This window comes from Pinus tabuliformis, chromosome 8 (genome assembly GCF_031772625.1).
Source record: "Pinus tabuliformis cultivar Carrire ecotype Pingquan chromosome 8, CPIR1, whole genome shotgun sequence".
NCBI lineage: Eukaryota > Viridiplantae > Streptophyta > Pinopsida > Pinales > Pinaceae > Pinus > Pinus tabuliformis.
Genome location: NC_142294.1, coordinates 1,299,716,978 through 1,299,737,657, shown reverse-complemented (window position 1 = coordinate 1,299,737,657; position 20,680 = coordinate 1,299,716,978). Strand labels below are relative to the sequence as shown.

General features: G+C 38.6%; 1 pseudogene; it reads left to right on the top strand.

Moving 5' to 3' along the window:
- The first annotated feature begins 1,319 nt into the window (after nucleotides 1–1,319).
- Nucleotides 1,320–20,680, top strand: part of LOC149240217 (UDP-glucose 4-epimerase-like) — a 56,578-nt pseudogene continuing 37,217 nt past the window's right edge.

Here is a 20,680-nt window from a genome sequence, read left to right as displayed (position 1 = left end):
GAAGGGTGAATTCCAAATCTGCGTAGGCCTAAGAAAGTTGAATGATGCTTGTGTCCATAGTCCATTCCTAACACCATCCACAGATGAAGTATTGGAGAATGTTTGAGGTCAAGAAGCATATTCGTTTGCAGATGGGTTCTTAAGACATCATTAGATCAAGATCACACTAGAAGACTGAAGTAAGACTACCTTCACCATAGAATGGGACTATTTTCAGTATACAGTTATGCCCTTTGGAATTAAGAATTCCCTTGCAATCTTTTCTAGGGTGGTAGTTGCAACTTTTAAAGAATTTATTCATAAATTTTTGGAGGTTTACTGTGATGATTGAACAGTGTTTGGGTTAGTAAAGAAGCATGTTTCCAGTCTTCTCCTAATGTTGGATACTTGTTGGAAGTATCAAATATCCCTTAATCTAAAGAAGTGCATCTTTTGCGCACCATATGGGATACTCTTGGGCCACATTGTTTGTAAGAAGGGGTTGATGGTGGACCCTGCCAAAATTGCAATGATTATCAATTTTGGAGCCTCTGAGGAATGTCAAACAACTGCACATGACATTAGGCCATACAAGATATTATAGGAAGTTCCTCAAGACATATACACAGATCATTGCACCCATGGAGAGATTACTGAAGAAGGATGAAACGTTTTGTTGGGATGATGATTGCCAGAAGAGTTTAGATGTGTTGAAGGAAAATATGGTTACAACGCCTATTCTAGTGTTCCCCGACTGGAAGAAGGAATTCCATGTACATGTATATGCATCCTGCATATCATTAGGAGTAGTGTTAACCCAACCATGCGCAGGTGATATTGACCATGCGATTACATTTGCGAGCAGGAAGTTGTCTAAGGGAGAAAAGAATTATTCAACCACGGAGCACGAAGGATTGGTGATGGTATATGCACTTCAAAATTTTAGACATTATTTGTTGGGTGCGCATTTTCAATTGTAGACAGACCATTCCACTTTGAAGTACCTAGTTAACAAGCCTATGTTGGGGGCGGGGGGGAATTTGTAAACCATTATTGCTATTTCAGGAGTATGACTTTGAGGTAGTTGTGAAGCAAGGGAGATTAAAATGTTGGACTGGATCACCTTTCGTGAATTGAGAATGGTGACGAGCCTACAAATCCAGATGAAGGATTGCCTAATGCACAGCTCTTTGTTGTGCATGTCACAAATGAACATTTTGTAGACATAACCCAATTCTTGTCTATGGGTACAACTCCTAAAGGGTATATGACACAAAACAAAGAAAGAATTGGTGGTTAGGGCTACAGATTTTTCTATTATTATAGGGCACTTATATAAAATGGGATCAGATGAAGTTCTTTGTAGGTATGTCCCAGATTATGAACGACAAAACATCCTCGCTGAAGCACATGGAGGAGTTGCTGGTGGAAATTATGCGGGAAGAGTGACTGTGCAGAAGATCCTACGAGCTTGGCTATTGTGGCCAACTGTGCACAAGGGTTCCAAGGAATATTGCAGTGCATGTGACGTTTGTTAGAGGACAAGGAGGTCATTTTGAAGGGATGAATTTCCTCCGAACCCACAAGTGTTGTTACAGGCATTTGATAAGCGGGCAATAGACTTTATGGGACCAATTCAAACACTAGGAAAGAAGACATGAACAAGACACATCATTACGCCGATAAAGCACTTGACCAGGTGGGATGAGGTGCAACCTGTGAAGGATTGTAGTGCAGCTAAAGCTGCGAAGTTGATATTTGAATACATTTTGTCTCGTTTTGGCTGCCCTAATATTTTGATGAGCAATAGGGGTTCACACTTCTTGAACGAAAAAATTGTTGCTTTGCTTGAAGAATTCCAGATGTATCATCAGAAAAGCATGATGTACCATCCTCAAGAAAACAGAATAGTGGAATCCTTTAATAAAATCCTATAGAATTCTTTGATGAAGATTTGTAATGCAAATAGGAACGATTGGGATGTGTGCATATGAATTGTTCTTTGGGCATATAGAAATACCTATAAAAATTTGACTGGATAGACATCGTTCAAACTGGATTATGGACAAGAGGCAATGATGCCAATGGAGTACATTGTGCCTAGTTTGTGGATTGTTGCAGTCACGAAGATGGTAGATCAGGATATCATGGAAGAACACCTTGTGTAGATAGTTGAGTTGGAATAAGATCGCTTCTTGGTTGGTTTTCATCAGAAGGCTCGCGAAAAAGCGTGGCATGATCTCCACATTAAGAAGTGCACCTTTAAAAGTGATGATTTAGTCTTGCTATATGATAGTAAATTCATGAAGTTTCCAAGGAAGTTTCAGAGGCATTGGCTGGGGCCATACATCGTTAAGGAGATTATGGATGGAGGTGCATTCAACTCACGAAGCTGAATAGGGAACTGTTTCCAGGAAAAATAAATGGAAGTCGGTTAAAGTTGTACAGGGGAAATCCCACCCTTGAAATGACTATATGAATGCATAACAGTCTTAGTACTCCAAGAAATTGCAAGGAAGAGTGGGACTATAAACTACACTACCAGAAGGATAGTTTGGTGAAGTGAATGGGATGCATGATGAATAGAGGAAAGGCACAGAGGGGAACTACAATGAAGAAGTTGCGCTAGCACGATTGGTCCCATAAAAATTTCCCAAAAGTGACCATTGGAATCATTGTAGATGATTGGATGGATATTTTTATGTTACCGGGAGTGGGGGGGGAGGTGGATTTAAGGAGCATATCTTTGGAAATATGCCGCCACAAGCGCATTAATGATCGAGATCTAGAGGGAATGGATGGATTTGAATTCAAAATGGGCTATAAATATAGCATCTTGCTCCATATTTCAAACACTTTTCTTCTAGATAAATTTCCTTGAGATTTTGCGCTTTAGTGTGCGCAAAGAAAATTGTTGCATGTCTAGAGGGTATTGGAGGGTGACTCGAGAGAAGTTTTCACAACAAGGACTTGGGTGGGAGGAAAATTTAACTGAGTGGCAAAAGGAAATATTCTTTGAGAGAATGACTGCAACACAACCTGTGTCTACCACAGTTCCTAGGTCACCGAGGCCTGCTAAATAGAGGAAAGATGGCTCACCTGAGGGTAGGAGGATGAGGATGGCCTTTCACTATTTTAATTACCAACCAACCACCCAATAGGCCAGGTTTCTTAGGTGAATTTACCAGTTTCTCACTAAGAAAGACCATCCATCCCAACCAACCATCAAACCAGCCCAATGCCATTCCCATTTGCCTCTGCGACAGGAGAGACGAAGCAAAAGAAGCCCCAGCAAGCGCTAGTGTGACAATCACTGCACAAGAATCCAATAGAGGTTAGATAGAAGGGTTGGATAGATAGGAGAAATAAGACGAAACCCTTGGACTTTGTTGAAGAGGATTTAACTATGGGGGTTGAAGCGATTGATGTCGATGAAGCAGTGTTGATTACTTAGTTACCACCTTATGTGCCCCCTCAAAAATCAACAGCGAAAGTGACTAAGGACCCAGATTCGGTGATATTCTAGGTCTCTACACCCTTGCTACTAGCAGAGATACCTTTTGAGGGCAATTTGTTGGCCCGAATACCAATTTTGAAGATGGAGGAATGGGACCTGGGCGATCATGCAAATTTCCCACAGTTGGAATCGAGAAAATACCTGAAGAAAATTCTATTATGAGGAGTCAGATGTTACATAGATTGAGCCAATGAAGTTGGCAGCCGAAATTGAGTGCGCAGGGTTTCTCAACATGTTGTGGGTGCCACATTTTGGCTGCAACACCATTAACACTACCTGTGTGCGTCAATTATTGACGTTGTTTCATGGTGGATGCCTTTGGTTGGGAGGGCCCATCCCAATCACTGATATGTTAATTCACCGAATAACCTTATTGTCGTTTCAAGGCATGAACCCTACAAATGTGTTTGTGGGGAAATCACAGGAGAAGAAGATGGCAGACTAGATAAAGAGCGACTTTAGGTTGGTGAAGAAGTCACACGACTATGCGATTAGCTTCATATCAGATGGCACTGTGTATTTTTTTGCACAAATATTGGCTGGGAAGATAATGAGGAAGCGTCGTGCTGATGAAGTGCCGACACTAGTAGTATTTTTGGTTGTGCAATGCAACAGTGGATTGCAATATAACTAAGCCAAGTATCTATGTCATGTGTTCTTAGAATAGTTCTGCGAAGCCCAGGACATCGACAATGAATTCCACTACGCGTGGCTACTTCTATTGATCACGCTAGTGGCATGGAGGATGCCCAAGAAAAGCCAATTCCAGCAACATGATCTATACTTATGTGAGGCTGTGAATTTCACCTTGTTGTGGGCGACGAAGGATACTGAATGCATCATGGACACAAAGATATTCTGGGTCTTGTTTGAGTCTAAGTTACAGATGGTGATTAACCAATGACCACATTTATCACCAAGCTTACATGCGTAGTATGCTAACATTGCGGATTTCAAGGAAGATTTTCACAATCCGTCTATCTACGTAAAGAAAGATGCCACGAGCACATGGCATAAGTTGCCATACTTGGTTGCATCAGATGATATTATGGGGGTCATCAGTAAATGGTCGACCAAATTTCTCACCCCATCTGACACATGTGAAGGAACTAGTAAGGCTACCAAAGGTGAAATATGGAAAACCACAGCTACAACATCAGCAGAGAAAGACAAGAAGAAAGAAGCATAAAAGGTTTAGTGAAAGAAAAGGTAGCGTAGAAAGAGGCATCTGCATAGAAGAAATAAATATAAAAGGTTTTTGCGAAAGAAAAGGCAGTGCAGAAAGAGGCGTACGCGTAGAAGAAAGAAGCCTCTACCAAGGATAAAGAGGCACCGAAAGAGAAGGTGGTTGTGAAAGACAAGGACGCACCAAAGGAGAAAGATGAAACCACGTCATTGTCCACTGTTGACCTTGATGAATATGAAATAGAGCACACCAATGTAGAAGTATAGATTGAAGGTGAAGAGGAAGGGGGCACAGACTTGGAGTCCCCCTTCATTCTTAGGAAGAGGTAGAAGTAGAGTTCCACCGAGCCTCGCAAGAAGCAGAAGTCTGACAAGTCTATGAGCACAACACCAATGATCCTCACGAAGGGGGACTTAGATGAGATTAACGATGTAGTCTACAACACCATGGAAAATATTTGGAGACACATCGAAGACCAGTACCATAAGGCATTGGACAAGGTACAATAGGGTCTGAGGAAATTGCAGGTCCAGACAGGGGTAATTCAAGCAAGCGTAGGACAAGTGAACCTGAAGCCTATGAGCCTAAAGCAAGTGAGCGTGACAGCCTCAACAAAAAAGATCACCACATACCTTTGTGAATTACAATTACCAGAGGGATCCTTGCACATTGATACTTTAGAGGATAGGGCACGCATATTGCATCTGAAGAATTTGAGCGTTAACCTTGCAGTGCTCCCCATTCAGACATTACATCAGCTACATCAAGGAGTATCAAATGAGCTCAGGGTTCGGGAACAACAATCATAATTGGTTGTCAGTGAAGTCAAAATGAACAACCAGCAGATGTTCAAGGAAAAGGCGTAGGCGCTCAAAGAATGAGAAGAGGTCATTGCGCGTAGTCAGCGGTTGGAAGCAGTGATAACGCAACCCTGCAGTGAGCTTCCTGAGCTCTAGATTCTAGTGGAAGCAGCCTCCATAGAGAAAATCCAAAATTTAGTTGTTGTGGTGAAGGAATCAAAGGAGGAAATTGGCAAGGTTTTCTTTGAGCTGCAACTGCAGATATCTGAGCTTCAACTTAAGCTGCATCCAACAACTCCTCCAGAAGTCAGAGAGCAACGCGAGGCTGCTATTAAAGCGAATATGACTACTCTAGAAGCTGCAGTCAAGGATTGCAACCAATTGTTTGGGCAAACGATGGAGATGTGGACCTTGCTACAGGAGTATCCACACTTGCAGAAAATTAAAGCAAACATCCGAGAAAAACAGGTGTTGTTTAACAAAATCAGGGAAACAACATGGACCTTAGCACTAGTGCAAAGGTTCACCAGACTGCAAGAGTGAAAGTTCATCTAGACCTAGATTGATGAGATGCGTTGGAAGGCATCCATCATATCATCAAGGATGCAACTCTGGCCTGATGAGGAAAGTCAGCTCTCATAGATCGTTCAGAGAAAGTTGAAGGTTATGCAGCAAACATTGAGAACCATGGGCCTTGTAGTCGAAGGTCCAACCATAGAGAATCTGGTTGAAGAAGTTCGTCAGGCCACTTTGTAGTGAACAACATATCTTCATGCATTGAAGACAAAGTTCAGCAGTCTGCAAGAAAATATCGAGGCAACACCAGTAGAGTGACTCGGGATGAATCACAACATTGTGTTGGGGTCCTATTGGGATAAGGTCCCCTAGGGTTAAATTTTGTCAAAGTTTTGTTAATATTGTAAAGTATCCACATTTTGAGGAGTGGAGCACGTAGGTCGATAGGAGTCAAAGGGGCTTTAGGAAGGTCAAAACCCTATAGTTTGTTAATATTTAATTTGTTTTGTGACCCGTGCATGGTTTGTGGACCATGGTATTGTAATGAAGAATCATATAAAAATGAGTCATAGGAAGATAACGAAGAGCATATATGGGAAAGCTTTGGGTTTTTTGGTCTACTTTGTACTTGGGTGAAGGGGAAGTCTCCTGCAGTTGTGTGCGCAAATACCTTTGCAAGTTTGAAGCTGAGTGCGCGGGGAAGAGTCTGTAATAGAATACCTAAGCATAATTAAGGTTTTTATGAAGAAAAAAAACTATTTTTGTGCACCATTGCTTATCTCTAAATTTAATATATGTTTTGATCTGTTGAATGCAATTAATCATGAAAAGTACTTAACAGATGTGCGAAAGAAGTAGATCTATTTATTTACATGATGTTATGAATGTTTAGCGCAATCAACTAAGGGTTTAAATTTTTTAACTATTAGTTGTTGTAGTTTTTGGGTTTTAAGGGTTAGGGTTCTCGAAGGATGGCTAAAGCCATAAGTATAACAGAAACGCATCACATAGTCCTTTGGATGCAGAAACCTGGTTCTACCATTCCCCAATAGTGCCTCGCGTGAGACTGCAACCTACACTACATGGGTTGTTTCCAAAAGGGCTAGTAGTGTAGGGTTTTGTTGGTTAGCGCAACTAACTCTGAACCTGGGTCCAAGCCCCCTCAAGCCAACATCCTCTCCTTCTTTAAAGGATATATCCTCTTCTTTGGAGGCATTGAGAAATCATTAAGGTAAATAATTAGGGTTGATTTCTCTTACTTGATAATTGCTTGTGAATATATGTTGGCTTCTTATTACTTTTATTATGTTCTCTTCATCAAACAATTACCAAAACATAAACCATGAATATCACAAAAGACAATGAACACAAGACATAGGCTCCAAGCTAGGGAAAAAACCCACAAGGGGTAAAACCCAACCAATATTCTCTTCTTATAGAATTAGATCAAAGTTATAAATCCAAGACCCAAAAACCAAGACCAAGACCTTCCACAAGACCCAAGTCAGCCCACCTTCAAACCTTCCTCAACCAAGTCAAATCCAATCAAATCAACGAAGATCAAAGCTTCTTCCCATCGGAATTTCGTATTTGCAACTTCGCAGAGTTGCCTCAACACCTTTGTGGAAATAGAATTTTGGCCCTATAGCTCATAGATTTACTCTGCATGCATGAAAAGAGACAGACAAAAGTTTGATTTTATTCCTTCTAGACGTTCTCTCTCTCTCTCTCCCTCCTTCAACTTTTGCTTCTTCTTCTTTGATTTTCACTTGCCTTCTTGCTCTTTCAGGAGGTCGAATAGGTTCCTTTTAGGGCTGAATTGGTCTTGTTGGGAAAAAATTGACTATTTTGACTCAAATAAAATTATTTTTCTTCTTTCTTTCAAAATTCCAAATGGGACTTGACTCATGAAAAATATTGTTTTGACTCAATAAACCTAGAAGCATGAAGAACATGCTTGACTAATGAAATAATAAAAATAATAATACATTTTGTTTCTTCTTTTTCTTTTTCATGAAATACATAATGATACAAGTAAAACGATAATTATGAAGAGCGGGTGTAACAACACTAGTCAAAATTCCATGTACATAAAGTTAATAAAGGAAACATAATAACCATGGTTATGGGTCACTTATTGTAAGCTGAATTTTGGGAAAAAAAAAATCCTAATGTAGGTGTTCGTTTGGGTTATTATGGCTAAGGAAATTAGCAAAGGATTTGGAAAGGCATAAGGCATTAATTGGCATTTTATTTATGAAAATAAAGGAAATTAGGAGAAAAGGAAGGTGAAAGGTCACAGGTTGCATGTGAGGAGGAAAATGAAGGAAAATAATGGAAAATTAAGAAAATAGAGGCCTCATTAATAAAAATGCTTTTTAGGATCAGTTGCTATGTTTTGTCAGTTCATTTTTGGAGCTCTCTCTCTATTCTTTCTCTCTCATACTCTTGGACACTTAGAGTTTTCCTGGAGCACTTCAACATTGGATCAAGAAAAGAAAAGAAGGAAAAGGAGATCAAGGATCAAGCAAGGAAGAGTAGGATCAAGCAGCTACAGTTGGATTATTTGCAGGTGTCATTTTGCATGTGTGTTTTACTTGCTAGTTTTGGCATGCATGGTTATGCATATGTGTTCTTGGTTCTCTTGTTGTCATTGAAATGGATTTTTCGAAGTGTGACACTGTTCTTTAGCCTTGCCTTTCCATTTCCAAATAGCCATGGTTTGATGGGTTCTCGAGCTTTGGTTGAGTTGGATTTCCATATGGATTCGAAATTGAGTGAGGTGGTTACTGAGAACACATGGCCCAGTGAACCCTGAATCAGAATGTGGATTGCGGTAAAGCGTTTTCCTATTAACCCCTGAACCAGATTGTGGGTTGTGGTAAAGCTGAATTTTGTGTTACCTTAATGGGCCTAGGAATCCTCGACTGGTGAATGGTGGGATATAGGGTAAATCCTAGAGGTGGGTGCCCTCAATCAGGCCTGGGAATCCTTGGCTAGTGAATGGAAGGATATGCAGTAAATCTAGAGGGTGGAGTCTCGGTTAGGGCCTACTGATCTGGTGTGGATTGCGGTAAATCCTAGAGACTAGGAGATAGACAAATTACTCATAGTGTAGGTGCAAAAATCCAATGGCATCCATGATTGTTTGGGGCCTAGTGATCTGGTGAGGATTGCAATAAACCCTAGTTCTATTGATGAGGTGAGGTGGTGTAGCCTCGAGAAGCCTTGTTTGAATTTTGTTATGAGTCCTACATTCAATATTGGAATATGGCATGAGGGTGATTGGATGAAAGAAAGATTTGGTTCAGCCAATCTATGGTCAGGAGGTTCATGGAAGTCACATACCTGGTTAGTTTATGCATTCATTAATAAGAGTTCCTTCTCCTTGATATTTATGTGTAAATTTATTTGTTTATATGTGGATTTTATGGTTGTTGTATCCTTGTTATTTCTATTGTTTATATGTTGATTATGAGTATGTTTTATGAAAGTGATGATGTATGGCTCTCATGATGTTTTGATTTGTAAATGAATGGATAATTAACATATGACCTAATAGATGATAATACAACTAATGTGATAAGACATCAATGCTTCTTAGCGATTCTCAAATAAATATGAGACCCTTATGCTCAGATATGTTGTTATGAACTATAGAATGCACATTTGTGACATGTTTGACGAAATGTTTGTCATGTCTAGTAGGGTTCCAATCAAGTATATATTCAAATATTTTATGTAGTATCATTGTTTCAATGTTACTTTTCATTCTTGAAAGTTTCATGGAGTTTTGGGAAGTGGTAGGAGTTCTCGCCTTAAAAAATGGCACAAAATTTGGGGTTGCTAGCTCTTAACTAGTTGAAAAAGTCCCCAGTCGACTGCATACCCTTGCTGTGGGAGTGACTGAAGGGTCCTGGTCACATGCATGCTCATGTCATGGGAGAAAATGAGGCTCTATTTCAGTAAAATGTTAAGTTTCTTCATGATTTGGTCACTTGGAAAGGTTGGTTGGCTCCTAGAGGTTTTGTAACATGTGTAGAAGGTCAGATTGGTTGTGTTTTTCCTGTTCTGATTCCTTAGCTATACATGGGGATTTGAATCAAACCATAGTAGCCTCTCATCACATGTTTACCCCGATGGACTGGTTAACTTGGGTAAATGTGGGAGGAGGGTGTTACAGAGTGGTATCAAAGCATGATTCACCCATTTGACTAGATGGGTGGTGTGTTGGTCATGCATTCATGTTGGTTGCGTATGTGTTCCTTATACTTGTGTTCTATGTGCTTGTGTCATACGCATGGTGTTGGTCGTGGTCGTAGTTGTGTCATCATGTAAAAGTTGATGGTGTTGTTGTTGGATGTGTTGATCGTGAGTGTATGTTGGTCATGCATTGGTTATGCATGTTCATGATTATTTTTTTATTATCATACATTGACATGGTTTTAGTTGTCATACATGGAGTCTTGAGGTGTGGTTGATACAGTCATGCATTGATGACTGGAATCTGGTTAGGATGATATCTATATGTTGTTATGATTATGTGTATACATGTATTTTGCTAATCTGGTTGACCTTGCAGATGAGATACCCTCCCCGAACTATAATGAGGTGTCTTAATTATGTTTATATTTTGGTTTAGCTAACATGGTATGTTTTGCAAGAAAGACATCAAAGGTGACTAGAAATATGGTAGACTAAAGTTCACGACATTCTGCCTATGGATCAGATGAGTAGCGTGGTGTTGGGAGCTCTTCTAAATTAGTAGACACATTTAGAAGCTTGAAGGAAGAATTAAGAATTTGTGAAGCAAATAATGACAGAATCATGTAAGAACAAACGAAAAAAAAAATAAAAATTAATGTAGTAATCCTTCAAAGTTTATCAAAATTGAGGAGACAGGGATCGCTTCAAATTAGCCATGGGCAGGAGGACAAACCTAATGGGGCATATGGCAGTAGGTATCATGGTGGTCATAGATCAGATAGGGATGAAATGATTAGAGATTTTAGCCTCTTGGATACTCCAGGTAGGAGAGGTGATGGACACAAGTACTATTCTAGTTCTAACAGGCACTATGATCGACACCGTTATCACTCTTACAAGAGGAGTGACAGGGGATATTTTCTAGATGAGTTTAAGAAATTTAAGCCACCTACTTTTGATGGATATTTGAACAAGCTAGAGGATGTAGAGGCTTGGTTACTTGGGATGAATAAGTTATTTGAACTATATCAGTACACGGAGAATATGAAGGCCAAAATAGCTATATTTAGCCTCAAAGGGAAAGAAGACATCTGGTGGGAAGATGTAAAGTAGGCTAGATACAACAAGACAAATGAGTTGAGTCGGCATGAATTAAAAATAATTCTCAGGAAGAAGTGCTTGTCAGAAAGGTAACGCGACAGTAAGGCCAAAGAATTTTATGAGCTAAAGATGGAATCAATGACAGATGAGGAGTATACGACTAATATCCCGGAGTTATTGAGGTATGTACCATATAGTAAAGATGAAAAGGCTAAGGTTCATATATTTTTTAATGGATTTCTACTAGCTTTTAAAGATCATATTGAGTATGATGAGCCTCAGTCACTTGAGGAAGATATTACGAAACTAAAGCGTTGTTATGAGAAGTCAAAGCATAAGAATGAATTTCAGTAAGGATGGAATGGGAAAGATAAAGGTAAAGGTAAATGGTAGTCAACATAGCTATACAGGGACATGGGTCACAACTAATGAATATAGGTGATGGTACAGGACAGTTGGAGTGTTGTACATGTGGTAAGTAACATCTTAAAATGGTTTTTTCGCAAAATCAGGGTGGTGGGCCTTAATTTTACAATGCACAGGAGGAATAGATAGTTTGGGATGTTAGGCAAAGCATTCCACAAATTTATGTAGCACTGGATAACAAGAAGGAAGAGCACCATGAAATTGTTATCGAGATGGATGGTAAGATTTGTGATCAAGCTGTTTCAATTTTGATTGACCCTAGATCTAATTATAGTTACGTCAGTCTTGACCTGGTGGATAAGTGTGGTTTGAATAAAGAAGTGCATGAAAAACCCTGGTTAGTGTAGTTGGCTATAGGTACAAAGAAGAGAGTATATCATTGGGTAAGAGTTTGTGAATTCGAGCTGAATGGTATGCCTACCTCATCACATTTGAATGTATTACCATTGGGATCATATAGTATGCTATTCGGTATGGACTAGCTATATCTTCGTAGGGCCAAGGTAAATTGTTATAACAAATCCATTTAGTGTTTGGATGACAATGGAGGACAAAGAATCTTGTAGGGTAAGATGAAGGAAACATCAATTAGAATGGTGAAAACTATGCAGGAAAAGTGCAGTCCAAGAAAAGGGTGTGTGTTATTTGTAGTGCATATTTCTAGTGACAAAGGTAAGGAAGTTGAGGATGCAGATGTCTTGAGCAGGTACCCAGTTATACAACAATTTCAGGATGTGTTTCCAACAAATATTTCAGTTTCTGCCTCACAGAGAAGTGGAATTTTCTATTGAGTTGGTACTAGGGGTAGCACAAATATCGAAGGCACCTTCTAGGATGAGCACACCAAAGTTAGTAGAGATTAAGTTGCAATTGAAGGAAATACCTGATGAGGGATACATTAGGCCAAGTGTATCACCTTGGGGTGCACTTGTATTATTTTTGAAGAAGAATGGTACTCTTAGGTTATGCATCGATTACAAGAAGTTGAACAAGGTAACCATCAAGAACATGTATCCATTGTCGAGAATTGATGATGTGTTTGATTAGTTGAAGGGAGTAGCAATGTTCTCAAAGATTGATCTGAGATACATATATCATTAGATATGAATCAAGGAAGAGGACATATACAAGACAAATTTCCGGACCACATACGAGAATTATGAGTTTGTTGTAGTTCCTTTTGGTTTAACTAATACTCCATATACCTTTATGTGCTTGATAAGTAGTGTGTTGCATCCTTATCTGGAAAGGTTTGTTATTTTATTCATTGATGACATCTTGATATATTCTAAGAATGAGGAAGAACATGTTGATCATTTAGCAACAGTGTTGAGATTGATAAGATAACATCAGTTGTATGCGAAGCTTAGCAAATGTAGTTTATTTCAAATAGAGTTACATTACTTGGGACATGTTTTTTCCAAGGAAGGTACAAAAATGGATCCATAGGAGATAAGAGCTATCATGGAATGGAAAACTCCTAGAAATGTAAATGAGGTAAGATCATTTATGGGGTTAACATGTTACTATAGGAGGTTCATCATGAACTTCTCTCACATTGCATATCCTATTACGTCATTGAAAAATAAAGGTAAGAAATTTGAATGGACAGAGGAATATGCAGCTAGTTTTGAGAAATTGAAGAAGTTGTTGACAAATGCTCTAGTGTTAAAGCTTGCAGATCTTGACAAAGAATTTGTGGTATACACAGATGCTTGCAAGAGAGGAATTGGTGAAGTCCTTATGCAGGAAGGGTAGGTAGTTTGCTATGGGTCACAGAAATTAAATGATCACAAGAAGAATTGTCCGACACATGATCTTGAGCTGGAAACAATCATCCATGCGTTAAAGATGTGGAGGGGATATCTTCTTGGAAGGAGGTTTGTTGATGAGTCATCACGGTGGGTTGAGATACTTGTTTGATCAGCCGAATCTGAATGCCAGGAAAGCTAGATGGTTGGCTACGATCAATGAGTTTGATTTTGAGATTAGGTACATCAAGGGTAAAGATAATAGGGTTACAGATTCTCTTAGCAGGCAGATACATGTGAAACACATAGAAGATCTGGGTTCCCATGGGACAGACTTATAGGACAAGATCTTACAGGCAGTTCAATGTAACAACCTTGGTGAAAATTCCATGTAATAAAGGTTAAAAACAATAACCACAGAAGAATGGGAGACTTATTTGAAGATGAATGTTGGGAAAGATATCCTAGGGGGTGTTCATTTGGATGTTTATGGCTAAGGAAATTAGAAAAGGCAAGACTAAGGCATTAAAAGGCATTTTAGCACATTTATTTATGAAGATAATGGAAATTAGGAGAAAAAGGAGGTGAAAGTTCACAGGTTCATGTGAGGAGGAAAATGAAAGAAAATAATGGAAACTGAAGAGAATAGACGCCTCATTCATAAAAAGGCTTATGAGGATCAGTTGGTAACATTTTGTCAGTTCAGTGTTGGAGCTCTCTCTCATTATTCTCTCTCTCTCATACTCTTGGATACTTAGAGTTTTCTTGGAGCACTCTTGGAGGGTGTGGCATACTTGGAATTTTGGAGTAAGAAGGCAAAGGAAGAGTAGGAAATCGCAAGAAGGCATTGACATCAGCGATTAGATCAGATTTTTCAGTTACCAAGTTTCATGTATGATTTCTTCACTAGTTTTGGTATGCATGACATATTCATGTGGTTTCTTGGTTGTGATATGTCATTGGCATGGAGGATTTCCTGGATGGAAAGTGGATTGATTAGCCTTTCCATTTCCTAGATATCCATGGTGATTGTCATATTTCCTTAGCTTTAGTTGAGTTATTAGTCTTGGAATCCCTTGTTGAACAAACACTCTGGAAGCCCTGTAACATATTGGGTTGAGTTACTAGTCCTGGAAGCCTTGGTTGGACAAACGCTCTGGAAGCCCTTGGTGGGTTGACTTACTAGGCCTGGAAGCATTGGTTGGACAAATGCTTTGGAAGCCCTATATAAGTTGTGGGTTGAGTTACTAGTTTTTGAAGCCTTGATTGGACAAACTCTATGGAAGCTTTGGAAGGCTTGGATGGAGACCAATATGATGAATATTTTGGTGATGTCTGACCGTGAGGTGGAATCATTGTCTGATGCACTGAGGTGGATGGCCTATGGAAGCCTTGGATGAGTTTTGATTGATGTATTCTATGAGATTCCAAATTCATGCTTGGAATATGGCATAGGGGTGAATGGCTGAAGAGAGATTTGGCTCAGCCATTCTACGGTCGGGTGGAACGTGGTAGTCCCATCTCCGGTTGGTTCATTGCATTCATTGATGAGAAATCCATTCCCTTGATTTTCATGTGTTAAGGTACTAATGTATTTATGGATTTTATGGCTGATATGTTTATTGTATTTATGTTCCTATTATGTTGGTTATATGCACATTTTATGACAATAGCTATGTATGGCTCTCAACATGTTTTTACTTGTATGTGAATGGATAATGTGTCTATGACCTAATAGATGACAATGCAGCAAATGACATGAATGAACAATGGTTCATAGCGATGCTCAGATAAGTATGAGATCCCTACACTTAATTCTGTTGTTTACTTCTGTAGGTTACATGTCGATGATATGTTTGACGAAATTCCTATCATGGCTAGTAGGGATCCAATTAAGGTCTTGAACAAGTATTTTATTTAGTACTTTCATTTCCCTATTACTTACTGATTTGAAGAGATGGATCAGTTATGGGCAGTGACCTGGGCTTTGAGCTTGAAAAAGTGGCTCAAATGTTGGAGTCGTTGGCACAACACTGACAACTTTGGTCCACATTCGTTGGCAGGCAATCCTGTGAGAGTGAATTTAGGTTATTGGTCGCACCCTTTCCCATAGCATGAGAGCAACTATGGCCCAAGAGACCTAAAAAAACAATGGGACTTAGGGACATGCTGTCTGAGTGGTTGAATTGTCTTCTGAGGGTTTTGTTGATGATGTTGGATGTTTGTATGGTGTGTTCTCGTTGGTTCCAATTCCTTAAGGTGACTTAGGAGGTCAAATCATATCATAGTGGCCTCTCATCGTATGTTTACCACAGCTGGCTAGTTGCTTGGGTAGATATGGGAGGAGGGTGTTGCAGAGTGGTATTAGAGCATGGTTCATCCATCGAAATGGATGGGCTATATATTGGTCATACATGCATGGAAGTTGCATGCGTATCTCTTACACTTATATACTTCTGGAAATTTCTTGATTAAAAGATTAGGGTTGTAGTATGGTTATCATGGAGAATTTGTTATTGATTTCATGAAATGTATTTGAAATGAATATGTGACTGAGTGTGTATGGATTATATGTTACTTACATGTTGATTTCATGGTACCTACTTACATCCTTGTATGTTAGGTTACATTTTTGAATATTTTGATTACATGCAGCAATCTTGTTGGTTGATTAGAAGAACTGATTGATAATGTTTGACTACATGCAATTATGCGTATTTGTAGCTGGTTTGGTATTTCTTATGCATACTTCTGGTTGCATGTGGCAATGTGTACAATGGATTAATGGTTTCTATCATGCATGAGGTCATAGCATGCATTGTTGATATTGCCTTGCATTGATGACTGGATCCTAGTTAGAGTATTGTTTATGAGTTAATACATTTATTTGTGTATGTCTATATGATGTTATGATTATTCATACATGTATCACGTTGATTTGGTAATCTTGTAGACAAGGTATCCTCCTCAAGCTATATTAAGGTATGTTGGTTTATTGCGATTTGGTTTATCTGAAATATTATGCCTTGCTGGAAGAAATATCAAATGGCTAGCAAGATGGTTGACTATAGAGACTCTCCCTATGAATCTGAAGAGTAGTATGGTGTTGGGAACCCCTCTGACTTGGCAGTTACATTGAGAAGTTTAAAGGAGGAGATAAGGAGTTGTAAGGCAGATAATGACAGAATCATACAGTCACAGGAAAAGTTAGTAGAGGTGAATGCAGTAATACTTTAGAGCTTGTCGAATTTGCAGTGACAAGGACCACTACGGATCAATCATGAGCAGGAAGATAAAACTAATGGGGCATATGGTAGTAGATCACATGGTGGTCATCGATCAAATAGAGATGATACAGTTAGAGATGGAAGATTGTTGGACACTCCGAAGAGGAGAAGGGATAGACACAGGTATGATTCTAGTTCTGATTCAGATAGGCACTATGATCGTCATCGATATCATCCTTATAGGAGGAGTGATAGGGGGTATTTTCTAGATGAATTTAAGAAGGAAAATACACCTACTTTTGATGGAGAGTTAAAGAGATCTTAGGATGCAAAGGCATGGCTGCTTGGTATCAAGAAATTCTTCAGGTTACATGACTACTCAGAGAACATGAAAGCTAGAGTGCCTACGTTCAATCTTAAAGGTAAAGCAGATATTTGGTGGGAAGATGTGAAGAATTTTAGAGATATAGATTAGGAAGATCTAACTTGGAGTGAATTTGAAAGGCTATTCAAGAAGAAGTATTTTTCAGAGAGATGATTCGATGTGACAACCTTTCTACAACAATAATTAATGTGTCAACCTTTAAGCAGATATAATTACAGTAAAGCAACAATAATTACTGTGACATCCTTTAAGAAGATATAATTACAGTAAAGGAAAAAAAATTGACAGAATTGACTAACTAAACTACTAAGGGTACTTACCTGTACTTCCAGCAAGTTGATGATACCTCTAGTAGGTTGATGATGCCCCAGCTGATTTCTTCAGTTACCAAAAGATCGAATCCACCCAGCCAAACTAAGTAGAACCTGGATGCTCAATCCAGCAAGCTTCTTAATAGACGCTGACTGTTCCCCCATGCCGAGAACCTCAGGACAACTAAAGATCTTCTTGTGGATAATTTCCTTCTTCAGAATTTCTTCCCCTTGTTCTTTTCCTTCCCTCTCCCCCCCCGTAACCTTCTACTCAGTGGTTTTATCAGGTTTCTTGGCGGTGGTCACCCTTCCATCAGCAGCCCATCGCTTAATCTGCGGGTGACACCTTCCATGTCTCGCCTTCTCTATCACACTGTTATGGTCACGTATACGTAAGTATTTCCAAATTTAATTAAATATATCACTTTATGATTTATTAAAATATTATTAAGGTTATAACATTATATTAATTTCTTATATTTATATCTGTATTTTTAGATCATTTTATTAATTAATATAATTTATTTTTATTAATAGATAGGTCGTTACATACACTCCCCCTTCAGAAAACTTCATCCCAAAGTTAGGGTTTTATATTATTTGATTACTTATGATAGCAATTAGTACATTCTTCTTAGGATTGTAAACCGAAGTTAAATTCTTATTTAATATAAGGAGACTATAAAATTGGTGTTTCGAATATTTTTAGGTTTATGATTTTAATGGTCATGCCTTGCTCTAACCAAGTTCCCAAGCTATTCTAAAATCATCCTATCCTTCCTAATCTCTTCCGCTCCCATCCTATCTGTCCTCTACTGGAGTGTGCCATGGCGTCGGTTTTACTGGTCTAACCATTCATAAACTCTAAGGGTGACAGTGTTAGTTATACCGACCTGATTCCGAGTAGGCGTCCGACAATCATCATCACACGTCTAGGGGAGCGTGATTTGCACAGTCCTCCCATGACTCCAGGGTTCAGAGGATAAACGGTGGGAAACACCTCCACCCCTCTCAGTAGAATTAGGGTTAATACCCTATCATAGAATCTCTTTGAGCCTTAATTGTTCTGAGGTTCTGTCATGACGTGGTCATTTTGGTAATTGTTTATTATCTGCAATCATACATTTATCCATGCATTTATAAAATGTGCATTAGCATATTCAAAATAACTTATGTATAACTCACATATGTCAACTACAGTATAGCATATTTTCCATATCCTATTCATTTCATTGACTTTCATTTAAAATGTAACTATTCCTTAATTTCTACTCCATTGATCATATTGACATGGATAAATAAAACATATTTATAACATCTTAATTCCCATCAGAAGTAAAATCATTTAATTGTTTTAAACTTTACTTTGACCACTATAATTTAGTAAGATCGACAACATATTTCGTTTTGGTATCCATGTACCAGTAGAATTTAAACATATATTATGTCACAAAATTACACGTTTATATATAATCATTCAAAATGGTTCTGAGTCTGTGATTTGCAGCGAAGTAAATATCTACTAAACATAGTTTAAAGTTCTTCAAAATTGACACAAATTAGGGTATTTTTGACATATGTCCTTTGTATCTTCCCAAGTAGCTGATCCAGGACTATACTTGTCCCATTGGACCTTAACTTGGTCTACCAGGCGATTCTTGAGCTGTCAAACCCTACGTTCCAGTATACGTAATGGTTCGACCGATACGATTCCCTCGTCCGATACCTGCAATTCCTTCCATTGAAGGTTATGAGATTGATTAGCTATATAATGTCTTAATATAGATACATGAAATACATTATGAATTTTATGCAAGTGAGGCGGCAAGGCAAGACAATAGGCGACAGGTCTAACTCTTTCTGTGACTTTAAATGGTCCAATAAATCGAGGTGACAACTTTGTCCCTTTTCCGAATCAAATAGTACTTTTATTTGGTTTGATGTGGATGAAAACCTGATCCCATACTTCATACTTCCTATCAATTCTGTGAGCATCAGCATAACTCTTTCGTCTATCCTCTGCTTCCTTTAATCATTGTCTAATTTGTCTTACCTACTCTTCCATTTCTTGGATTAATTCTGGTCCTATCATCACTCGATCTTCTAACCTGTCCCAACTTAACGGTGTTCTACAAGGTCTACCGTATAATGCTTCAAATGGAGGCATTCCAATCGAACTGTGGTAATTGTTATTGTATGTGAATTCGACTAAGGGTAAATACTTTTCCCAGTGTGATTGCTGATCCATAACATACATTCTCAACATATCTTCAAGTACTTGATTTACCCTTTCTGTTTTCCCATCAGTCTTAGGATGGTAAGCAGTGATTAAATTTAGTTGAGTTCCTAAGGCTGTCTGCATGCAAGTCCAGAATCTTGAAGTGAATCGTGAATCTCTATCAGATATAATCTTCTTAGGTACCCCATGAAATCTGATAATTTCATTTATGAATACTCGAGCTATGTCAGCAACTTCGTAAGTATCTCTTATGGGAATGAAATTTGCGCTTTTCGTTAACCTATCCAATACTACTAGAATGGCATTGTGTCTCTGAGAAGTAAGAGGTAGTCCAGTGATGAAATCCATAGAAATGATCTCCCATTTAGACATAGGAATATCGTGAGGTTGTAAGAGACCCGTTGGGTGACAATGATCTATTTTTACTCGTTGACATTCCAAACATTTTGCAATAAATTGAACGATATCACGTTTCATGCCTGACTAGAAGTAGAGTTTCTTAGTTTCCGAATACATTTTCTTTACTCCAGGATGTGCACAATATACTGCTTTGTGGGCTTCCCTAAGGATAGTGTCTCAAAGACCCTTATTATCAGGAATATACATCCTTCCATAGAATCGTAAGATTCCATCATTTTCTAGTTCATATCCTTCAAACTTAGAATCTTTTGGCTTTTTACCCTCAAGACTAGATCTCACCTTTAAATACCAGCTATATTTTATGAGATATTCTAGTACTCGTTGCCTTAAGTCTACTTTGATAGGTATGAGAGAGAATATCCGTGGTCTTCTGCTTAAAGCATTTGCTACTATATTTTCTTTTCCCTTAATATATGATATTCCAAAGTCATATTCACTTAGGAATTCACTCCATTGCATTTGTCTAGCATTTAAGTCTCTTTGGGTGAATAAATATTGTAGACTTTGATGGTCGCTTTTAAGTATAAACTTCGTCCCACTAGATAGTGTCTCTGAATCTTTAATTCTAGCACTACAGCAGCTAATTCTAAATCATGAGTAGCATTGAGTTCTTCAT